Below are 11,190 nucleotides of genomic sequence, written 5' to 3'. Positions count from 1 at the left end.
CATTAAACAGGGCTGCTTCCCTGTGGTTCTTTCAGTGTCCCCTACCTCCTGCTCCCACCCCCAAGCCTGCCTGGATCCACCCTGCACACCAGGGGCTCACAGAACAGGGGCATGAAGTCTTGCTTAACACACAAACCCGTGCAGCAGAGCAGGCAGACGACTTCAAGGCTCCCAGCTCTCCTCCCAGAGCCTGGGGTCAACCATCATTCATTTATTCATCTAACAAATGCTTAAGTGCCTGCTATGTACCAGACATTGTGTTTGGCCCTGGGTACTTTGGGAATTTAAGAGGAGGTCACTCTGCTTATCTATACCTAGTGTGGGAGCCTCCAGTCCCCAAGAGTGGGATTTTCCATCTCTGCACATATGCCCACTAAGGGTGGGGTGGGGGGCCGAAGGCCACTTGTGCACAAAAGACGGTTACCCAGCCCCAGCCTGCTCTCAGAAGTCCTAGGTGCACACAAGCTGTTGGGGGACAGAGAGCGGTTGTGTTGTCTTTGGGCTGGTGGGGAGGGGGTCATGTCCAGCAGCCTCACTCCTTGCTTCTCTCTCCTCCCGGAACCCTTCTCCTCTGGCCTCCAAGCCAAATAATCCCAGGGGCTTGTCAATGTGTCTTTCCCTGGGTTGACCGGAGGCCATCCTTCCTCTCACGTCCTCCCTGCCCTAGTCCTGCCCTTTTGAGCACCCAGAACAAGCTGACTGTTCCCTCCTCTCCACCCCTGCAGGGCTGGGCTGGAACGGGGCAGTTATGCCCCTGTCCCCAAGGCTTTCCTCTCTTCCTGGCAGGAGCTCCACAGGAACACAGATCAGGGGACAGGGGTGGCAACCAGATGAAAACCTGGGGGGCGGGGGTGGGGTGACGGAAAATAACAGTTTAACTAAGCTTCCCAGAGCATGTAGAATTTTGCCCTGTGGATGGCAAGAAAGAGATGGGGAGAGGCAGCCAAGGCACAGGGAGGAGTTTGAGCAAAGGCTCAGAGGGGTGATGAGCCCCCATTCCAGGAGCCAGAGCAGGCCAAAGGCATGAGTTATGGGGGGACTAGAGGGACTGATTTCCTCCTGAAAAGCTTGAAGCAGTACAGCTTAGTACTCTCTCACTCACTGGGAGTGCTTGGGCAAACCTCTGCACCCCACCTTTCCCCCCAATCTGTAAAATGGGGAGAGCAACACCTTTTTATGTTGGCTTATATTCAGATTAAGAGACACTGCCCATTAAGCAACTAGCACAGTGCTTGGAGCCCAGTCGATGCTCCTACATGAGACAGTTTGTCCTCAAGCACATAGGAAGGGCCTGGAATAACTGTCCCCATTTAGCCCAGGGGGAGAGTTGAGGGACAGCCTGTGGTCTCACAGCCAAACCAACAAGGAGGAATTTGTGTGGGGACAGGTTGAAGACATCGGACAGGGTGAAAGGAGGGCCTCAAAGCCCCAGCAGGCTCAGCTCCCTGTTGACTTCTGAGATGGTACAGCCAGGTGGCCCCCACGCAAACGTCAGAGGGCTGGCGGTCGGGGACGTGGCCCGGCTCACCCACCCCTCCTTCCTTCCTGCTGTCGCCTCCTACCATCTCTTTGCCTTCTGGTTCCCCTTTTTTTCCCTTAAAAGTTTTGTCTTTTTCTTTTCTCTTTTGCATAGCAATCCTACCCATGGCAAAAAAAAAAAAAAAAAAAAAAAAAAGGAGGGAGCACTGTAAAAATTCACACAATGTACTCCTATTTTTTTGTGTGTCTCCAGGACATTACTCTGTCTACAGAACTGTCATTCTAGGTCTCCCACAGGAGGACGTCCGCCTCTTCTCAAAGACCTTCAGTGGCTCCCTAAGGTAGCTTTCCAAGGCCTCTGCAGCCCAGGCCTAGCCTCAGCTCCACCACTCTGCCTTCTTTTCTCCCCATTGCCCTCTACAACCCCCAAGTCGGCTGCTTGCCCGTCCCCAAATCAGCCATATCCTCTCCGGCCGCTGTGCCTTTGCCTTTGCAGTGCAAGCCCCCAGGAAAATTCTGGAAAATTCCTCATTGCTCAATCTGAGTCTCCCTAGTCCCTGTTTTTTTCCCCTTTCCCCAAGCTCCTTTTCCTCCTCATCCCCCACATCAAACATCATTTTTCCACAGCACTTCTGGAGACCTTAGGGTGCTACTTTTCACATCTGTTTATCGTGAGAGTCTCTCTGTCCCCACTTGGCTGTTGAAGGCAGGGCCTATGGCCTCCTCACTTCTCGTTGTCATTTACCTCGAACGTCCTGCACATAACAGGAGCTGGAAAATGTTGTTTTTTTTTTTAAATGCTCAAATTGCATTTTCTTTAGGGATTCAGGCCCTAAGCCAGAAGATCAGGGTTTCAATCCTGGCCCTACCAATTCCTAATTATGTATCCTTGAAAAACTGAATCAACCTCTCTGAGCCTGATTTACTTCATCTGGAAAATAAAACCTTCCCCTAAGAGTAAGAGTAAGATAACAGTATATGCACAACACCCAGCACAGGCTTGAGGCAGAGAGGGGCTACCCTCTTCTAATCATTAATATTAATCAGTGACTTGTCCAAAGTCACCTGTCCAGTTTGGGGCCATGCTGGGACTCGACCTCCCTTCTTCCTTCCCTCTGGAGAGTGAGGCTTACAGATCACTGCCTCTGTATTGCAAACAGGGAAAGCAAGGCCCAAAGAGAATAAGCTGCTCACCCTGGTTCAAAGCCAATGGGTTCTCCAGGTCACTTAGGACAGGAACCATCATAGCCCCAGTGAAACCAGCACTTTAACTAGGGGGCCCTGCTGCTCCTGGTGGCAGGGTACTGGCAAGGTGGTGTAAGTGGAACAGCCACTAAAGCCAACAGCTCCCATTAGTGGGGTGCTTGTTACGCGAGGAGCTGTGCTAAGAGCTCACTGGCATGAGCTCCTGTCCTCCCACCAGCCCTGCCACCCCATCTCTCTGGGGCATTCGCTAGGCCCCCCAGGGTGCAGGGGCTTGCTAAAGGAGGTGCAGAGCCTCCAGTGCAGATCTCCTGCCCTGAGCTCTCTACCACCAGAGAACAATGGGCGATCACTTGCTCCGCGGCGGCTCAGGGGCAGGAGCCAGGCACCCCCAGGGGTCCAGGATGCTTTTCTCAGGTCCGTAGAACATCTGGGGCCCCACAGAGCCAGTCCAGCTGCTCTCTAAGCCACACCCAAACTCTTGTTGGCTCTGCCAGGAAGACTGGAAATTTCTGCTCAGCAGCTTTGTCTGGGATGATTTCGACACTCAGGCTCCGTGGGGGACGGGGAGGAGAAGCCAGGCTGTTCAACAGGCTCAGCATTCTTGAGGTTCCACTTCGGGGTACAGGGAGGGGGGCTTTGCTAGGCCCCTGTGAGCCTTTTAGAAATAATAATAAACAATCAACTCCAACAATGGTGACCATGTGCTAAACATTTACTGTGTGCCAGACCCCTGCGCTGAGCCATGAGCGTGCACCCACTCCTGGAACCCTTCCAGCACCCAGGCAAGGCTGGCACTCTTATTAACCCATCTTACAGATGAGCCAGAGAGGCTTGAAACCAAGAAGGCAGCACTCCAGGCCATGTGAGAAGATCTGTTATATCCCAGTGCCACGCACGCAGATTCAGTTCACTAGCGGTCCTGCGGCAGGCAGGGCAGCCCGGAGGGGTCAGGGGGCCCCAGGATGGGTGGGGGGGGGGGACGCTGGGGGACCCCGAAAGGAAACTGAGGTAGATGGACATCACCGTGTGGCTTGACCAGTAACTCTGCAGTCCAGGGGAAGGCATGTCAGGGAATGGGGTCTCTGCTGGCATCCAGCAGCCTCCTTCTTGGATACTGTGAGAAGTTCTGCTGGACACCCTAGGGATCTGGAAACGTCTGTTGATGTGCCCATCTCAGAAAAACCAGTAATTCCACCAGCCCCACTCCCACCAGGCCTGGGGCTGGGGAGGGCTGGCACTGCACTGTCATATGGAGACCCACAGCTCTCCTGGAGTTCCTGGCTGAGCAGCCTAAATTCAGCCAAGAGCTAAGGTGCCCCTACTGGGTGCATGGCCCTGCACCCACAGGGCTGCCAGCAGGCGCACAGTAGCAGCTGGGGCCCTGGCCCCGGGTGTGGCCTACAGCAGTGAGGCCCAGGCTCCCCATGGGCTACATGGGCAGAACGATTCCTTCTCTCCGGGGTACTGAGAGGGTAGCTCAGGGAGCTCCGCGGAAACAGCGCGTGGGCGCGAAGGGGGCCACCGCGGACCTCCCCCGCCCTGGGCCAAAGGCCGCCGAGGGTGATGCGTGCAGGGCGAGGCGGCGGCGCGGGCCCAGGCGCCCGGTTCAGCGGAAAGGAATGTCTTGCTCGGCGGGGGAGGCCGCGGCCCCCGAGGCCGGACAAACCCCGCCGCCCTTCCCCGGCCTCATTTACTGCGGCTCTAAAGCCGGGCTTGTTCCTCCAGCCCCGGGTGCTCGCGGGGCTCCACCGAACGTCTCGCCCCTGCCCCCCGGAACCCCTCCCCCGGCACCACCATCGGACCCTCTTCCGACAGTCACTCAAAGTGCGGGACAGTCTCTAAACCGGGGTGCACGCGCCCCTCCCGCAGGGGCCCGAGGCCCCACCCCAGGCCACAGCCGGCGCGGCCTCCCGGCAAGCTCCCCGCAAGCTCTCCGCCCTCCCCGCACCGCCCGCCCGCCCCCCCTCCCCCTCCCCTCCCCCTCCCCCCTCCATAACTCAAAAGCTTGTCAAGCCGGTTCCAGACTCCTGGCGCCGGGCTCCGCTCCAGGAAAGAAAAAAAGAAAAAAGAAAAAGGGAAAAAGCTGGCGCGAGGGAGCTGGAGGGAACGTAAAAGGCCCGCTCAACCCACCGGCCCCCGCCGCCCCGCCCTCCCCGCTCCCCCTAACCCTAATGGGGGACCCCCCGCACCCTGGGGGCCGAGAGAGCGTGCGTGCAACACGGTTTCAATTATTTATGATAGAATCAATTATTTAGCTGCCCGGAGGTGGGGGGCTGAGGCGGGAGTGTTCCAGGCTGAATCGCGGCTGCAGGGACCACCCCGCCCGCGGTCGCGGCTCTGGCGCTGGGCCGCGGGGTCGAGAGGCGTTCCCACTCCCGGGGTCCAGTTGTGAGAAAGCTGCCTCGGGGTGCGTACCGGGAGGAGCGCGGTTGAATCTGAGGAAGTGGGAGAAGCTAGCTCAGAAACTTCCCTATTATATGGGGAGGGGGGGCAGGGTAAGGGGGCAGGCGTCTGGGGGTGGAAAGCGTTGGGTGAGGGAGCTGGGGTGTGTGTGTGTGAGAACCAGTGATGAATGTGTCTGGCCTCTGGATTCCTTCTTCATTCATCCCCATCTTTACTGCAAGCCCACTATGTGTTCTGTACCCGCAGTAGAGGGCGATATTGGGGGAGAGTTAAGAGCAGGAATTTGGAGTTAGAGCTGGGTCCAGATTCTGCCGTGTATTCTCCTTCACTGTGTGGCTGTTGGCAAAGGTGCAAAATAGAGAAGAGCAGAGTAAGGACTTGGCAAGGTGGGTGTGAGGATCCGGCAGGGTGGGCGTGAGGATCCCGTGAGGTTGTACCCTCGGGCAGGGTCTGGCACAGAGGGGGGTTGGGTCCTCTCCTTGTAAGGAAGCTCTTTACTTTGAGGGAGACATGCCCAGGTCCCAGTATCCCCCCCTTTCCCAGCTGTGGGTCCTGGATAACCTGCATACTCCCCTGAGCTTAAACATTTGAAGGTCACTATCAAAGCTAAATGAGCCCCGAGGCCACTGCCCAATCCGCTTACCTCTGGGTGGCTCTTTGCCAGCTTGGCCCTTCAAAGGCACCTGCAAATGGCAGCCAGAGAGAACTGCCTAAGACTCCACCTTCATTCTCCTCCTAGCACCATCATTGCTCTCCCTCACCCCGCTCCTACCTGTTTCCAGTCTGGACTGGGGAGGTTTGGAGCCCTGAGTCAGGGGGACCGGGGTGGGGGTGGGGGGAAAGGGCTGTCAGAGCACGGGTCTTGGCCTTCCCCAGACAAGCCTCACTCTTGTCCGAGCCCCCACTTGTCTGTTGTCTTTCAAAGACTCAGAAACTACTCTGGCTTCCATTTGTCAGGTACAGGGTTGCCATGGGGTACATATATCGTCTCTCTTAAATCTTGCAACAGCCCTGTGATGTGGGCAGAGGCAGATCCAGGTTTTGTGAGCCCTGAAGACTTTACAATTTGGGGGACCCCCTTTAAGAAAAATAATGCAAAACAATGGGGACACAATTAAGCTCAGGACCTTCACAGGGCTCCTGTAAAGGAAGGCCCCTGGAGCTATATTTAGCTTTACAAAAAAATGCGCAGAAACAAGGTTGAGAAAAGGGAAGTTACTGGCTTAAGGTCACACAGCTAGAAAGAATGAAGTTGGGTTTCTAAGCCAGTTCTGACTCAGCAGTCCATGCCCTAAACTGCAACACTCCACATACCACTTTACATGCCTCATCGAACCCATACCACAACTCCCCTGTCCCTACAGGTCCAGCCCAGGCAAGGTCAAGGACAAGTAGCCTTTGTCTCCAGATCTGCCTGTGCCTCTCCCTCCCAAGGCCTCCATACCCCACAGCTCAAGCCTGGGAGGCTTTCTGTCTTGTGACAACAGCCACACAGTGCCTGGAGGGAGACCTCTTTTAACCCTTTTCATTCTGACAGCAACACCTGCCCATTCCAGAACTCAAGCTCCTCGGGCTGGAGAGTGGGGGTGGGGGAAGGGGACACTCCCTGTTAGGAGGTAACCTCCCTAAGGGTAGCGACTGGTTCTGTCTTTGGCAGATCAGCACCTCCAGCTCAGCAGTCCCCAGCCTAGCATGATACTCGGTACTTGGCACAGAGCAGGTAGTCAACAGGCACAATTAGACTGTAGGCTAATTTTGCTGCACATCTTCGCTTGAGGTCCTTTTGGTGGCTCTAGCCTGTGATTTCTGTGAGCCAGTTGCAGGCTAGTGTATAAACTCTCATCTCTGGATGTTCACACAGGCCCCTTGCAGGTTCCCCTCCTTGGGTTGGACAGCCGAGAGCCTGGGCAGTGGAGGGGAGGGGTTGAGGGTGCGAGCTCTGCCGTCCCGAGACTACATTTCTATCCCAGCGTCCTTGTTCTCTAGTGCCCAGGCCCTTGGCAGGTTGTTTTGCCTCCTCGGCCTTCTGTTTCCTCATCTGTAAAATGGGGGCAAGAATTGTTCCTGCCTTTCAGGGCTAGTAAGTAGCATCTATTCGCAGCCTAGGGTGGGGCGAGGGATTAAACTGCAGATTCCTGGCCCTCCCAGACCTACTGAAACAGGTTAGAGAGCACGAGGCCTGAGACTCTGCATTATAAACAACTCCCTTGAGTGCATCTCATTCACTGTCACGCGAAAGGCCCACTGAGCACAGGAGGCCTAACGTGGTGTCTAGACCAAGGTTTTCTCACAAGGGGTCTCATCTGCTCTGTTTCTTCTGCCTGATTTCACCAGCACCCCAAGCTCATCTCCCAGCTGAAAGTAATAAAAATTCTTATTAAAGACCTACTGTATACCTGGGACTGGGTCTGAGGCTTCAGGTGGTTGACTTCATTGGATCCCCGCCAAAGTCCTGAAAGGCAGGAACAATTCTTGCCCCCATTTTACAGATGAGGAAACAGAAGGCCGAGGAGGCAAAACAACCTGCCAAGGGCCTGGGCACTAGAGAACAAGGACGCTGGGATAGAAATGTAGTCTCGGGACGGCAGAGCTCGCACCCTCAACCCCTCCCCTCCACTGCCCAGGCTCTCGGCTGTCCAACCCAAGGAGGGGAACCTGCAAGGGGCCTGTGTGAACATCCAGAGATGAGAGTTTATACACTAGCCTGCAACTGGCTCACAGAAATCACAGGCTAGAGCCACCAAAAGGACCTCAAGCGAAGACGTGCAACAAAATTAGCCTACAGTCCTGAAAGGAATCTAATCAAGTAGGCCTCTTTTCCCCGGTACCTTTGGAGTCTGTGTTCAGGGAGAATGTGTGTTTGTGGAAGGATTTGATGTATTTGCTTCAGGCAAATCTTTGCCTTTTCTCTGCCAGCAGTTCTGGTGCAGAAGGGAAGGGGCCAGGCCCAGCTAGAGGGCCACCCTAGTGCTGGTGGCAGGCCAGGGAGGCTCCCTGAGCTTATTAACTGTAGCACCGCATTTCCCCTAAGCAAATTGTTTTGCACAAATGCAGGCTAATTCTTTCCTGCCCTAGGAGGATAGTGAAGGCACTGGGGAGGTTTTAGGTGGGGACCAGCTGTCTTATTGGCCACAGCTCTTGGTATTTGGGGAGCTACCCAGGGCAGAGGGTGTGGACTTGTTCTAGAGGAACCCAGAAAGCAGAACAAGGAGAAACCTCCCAGAGAGGAGAGAGGAAGGTTTTGCCTCACAAGATCGCTATCTAATCATCAGGGCAGCCTTGTAGGTAGTGAGCATCCCATCTGGGGAGGCATTCAAGGGCAGAGGAGGAATATCAGAGTACAGTCATACTTCAGGAAAAAAGTTGGGTGAGGCAAGTTTGAGGTCCTTTTCAATGTTAAGACTTTGGGAATTTCCATTCCTGACATAACTGACCAGGCCTGTGCGAAAAGTGGGAAAAATCAATAGCGAGAGAAGGTGGCAGGTTATGATGCCCAGAGTGGGAACCCACAGACCCAGAGAGGAACCCAGGGGAACGGGATTAAGGCCCCAGCCCTGGGCTTTTCAATAGAACCACCAATTCATGTCATTCAAATGTACTTCTTTCTCTTGCAGTCATTGTAAATGCTTATTAAATCTTCATTATAATTATTAATAATGATATTGCTAATAACTGATAATCAACAACCATACTACTTGTAGACTTAACTGATTACTTGCTGTGAGACAGGCTCTATTCCAAACATACTATATATGTATAAATGTATGTCATTGACACAACAGTCCTATGAAGAAGGTCCTTTACAGATGAGGACACTGAGGCTCAGAGAGATACAGATCACAGGGAAGCAGGCAGCTGCCTCCATCTCACATCCCCCAAAGTCTGGGGTTGGGGTGGGGTGAAGCCTCTGAGAACAGAGGAGGGAAGTCCCGCTTCAGTGCCTAGGGCAGTGGCTGGCAGAAAGCCTGAGGTCTCCCCTTGCCCGGCTCTGTAACTCATCTCTGCGCAAAGGCTGAGGGCCTTTGACACCAGGACTTATCTCAGAGCCAGGCCCAGGAAGGGGGCTGGGAGGTGCTGGTGGGGGGCCAAGGAGAAACCCTCTGTCCTGCATCAGCTGGGGACCCCTGGCCCCTGCAGTTCCCAGGAGTACAAAAGCTACAGGACCCAGAATGATGGGATGGGGTGAGGGAAACAACTCCTCTAGCTTCCTCGTTTCGCACCAGGAAAATGGGTCTCAGAATAGCAGAGAGCCTGCCTTACAGCAGGTACTCGGTTCATGCTATGAATATTATGGTTGTTTAGTGTCTCAATATCATCAGCAAGTCCAGTGGCCGAGGAGAGTCTTCCGAGTCCTCCACATGGGCTTTTCTTGCTACCCCACCTCCCCTTCCTCTGCATATTTTTTTGTGTTATTAGTAGTGGCATAAGGCTAAGAAAGCAGTATTAGAGGTGCCACAAGTCTAGCATTTACCATGTGCCAGATAATGTGCCCAGTGATTGTTTTCTCACCTATAAAATGAGTATGACAGTGCCTCCCTGCCGGCCTCTTGGGGGTGAAGGCCAAAGATGTTAGTCAATATGAAAGGCATTTTATAAACTGTAAAGTACTGAGTTCAAGGAAGACATTATTACCATCATTATCTTTGAATATTGGGCATAGAAATCAGAAGTACTCCAGCTCGTACCGGGAAACCAAATGGCACTTAGGGCCTAAAAACAAAATCAGTTCTTCAGGAGTTAGGTTCTCCCTAAGCTACATTCATCTACTCATGGGCTCTGCATCTACCCCTCCCAGACTTGAATTCAAGGCTCTGATCCACCACTTCCGGGATTACCACGGGCTTCCCGATTAGAGCCTCAGTGTCTGGGTTAGGAAGCTGGCCCAGCTGCTCTAGCGGGAAGGAGGAGCTGATCTCTTCTATTTAGTCTAGGGGTGGGTGGCTCTGCCTCATATGCCAGTCTGGGACCCAGGTTCCTTCTCTTTCTGCTCTGCCAACACCTGGCCTCTGCCCACAAATTTGAAGATGGCCATCATCTCCCTGTTCTTATTCTCTTCTGTGTGTGTTGGGGGGACCAAGGAGGTGGAAGGCTACCCCTTTGTTTTAAGGGCAAGAAAGTACATGGATCACTTCACTTGTTTCCCATTAGCCAGAACTGATCATATGACTATACCTAGCTGCAAGGGAGCCTGGAAAATATAGTGTTTAGCTGGCCAGCCATGGGACTCATTAAAACCCAGGAGGGATGTCTTCTATTACTAACAGGGAGATAGTGGAATGGAGATGGCAGCAGTTAGTAGCATCTGCCATGTGTATTTGGGGAGATACTTAGGGGAAGCTTAGCACAGGGCCAGATATGTGGCAGTGCTCACGAAATAGGATCGACTAGTATTGGTATTCTAAGTGGATTGCACTTTCCCAAGGGATGGAGGGGCCTGCTGTGGCCTGAGTTCTAGCCGGCATCCTGGCGCCAGAGGAACATGCTCTGGCTGCTTTGTGGGGGCCTCCTTTCCAAAGCCAACATCTTCTGGGTGATGAGGAAAAGCATAAGAGACAGCAACCCCCAACTCCACCCCTCAGGGCCCCACAGCCCAGTCTAGGGAGGACCTCAGGCCCCCATTTCTCCTCAAAGAACAAAAAGAAAAGCAGCCCTGGTTTCAAGGCTTGGGACCCTCTAAGAGAGATGGGTGGCAACAGGGGTCTTGCAGCCCCAGCCCCACAGCTGTCTGTGCACAACGTGGCAAACTCTGCTGCCCGAGGAGGCCCGTGCCAAGGGGAGAGCCAAGGGGCTCCCTCGTCAGTTCTCAGTCTCTCAAATGCTGGTCAGAACACCGGGTGGGAGTCTCTGTTCCCCACACTCCTAATGTAGCACCAGCTGATTTGTGCTCAGAAACATTCTCTGCCTGAATATCTCCCAATGGACCCAGAGCCCTTCCTAGCCCAAGGAGAACTGGATGGTGAACCAGGATGAGGGGCTGTGTCCTGGAGGGTGCAGTTCACCCCGTGTCACTGAGCAGGAGGTCTCTTCTCCTATAGCTACTAGGTTCAGGGTCAGGAGCTGAGACCCACCAGATCGGACAGATACTGGCTCTGCCTTTTCACA

This window comes from Tamandua tetradactyla, chromosome 2 (assembly GCF_023851605.1).
Source record: "Tamandua tetradactyla isolate mTamTet1 chromosome 2, mTamTet1.pri, whole genome shotgun sequence".
NCBI classification, from domain to species: Eukaryota; Metazoa; Chordata; class Mammalia; order Pilosa; family Myrmecophagidae; genus Tamandua; species Tamandua tetradactyla.
Note: the sequence above shows the minus strand (reverse complement) of the source record.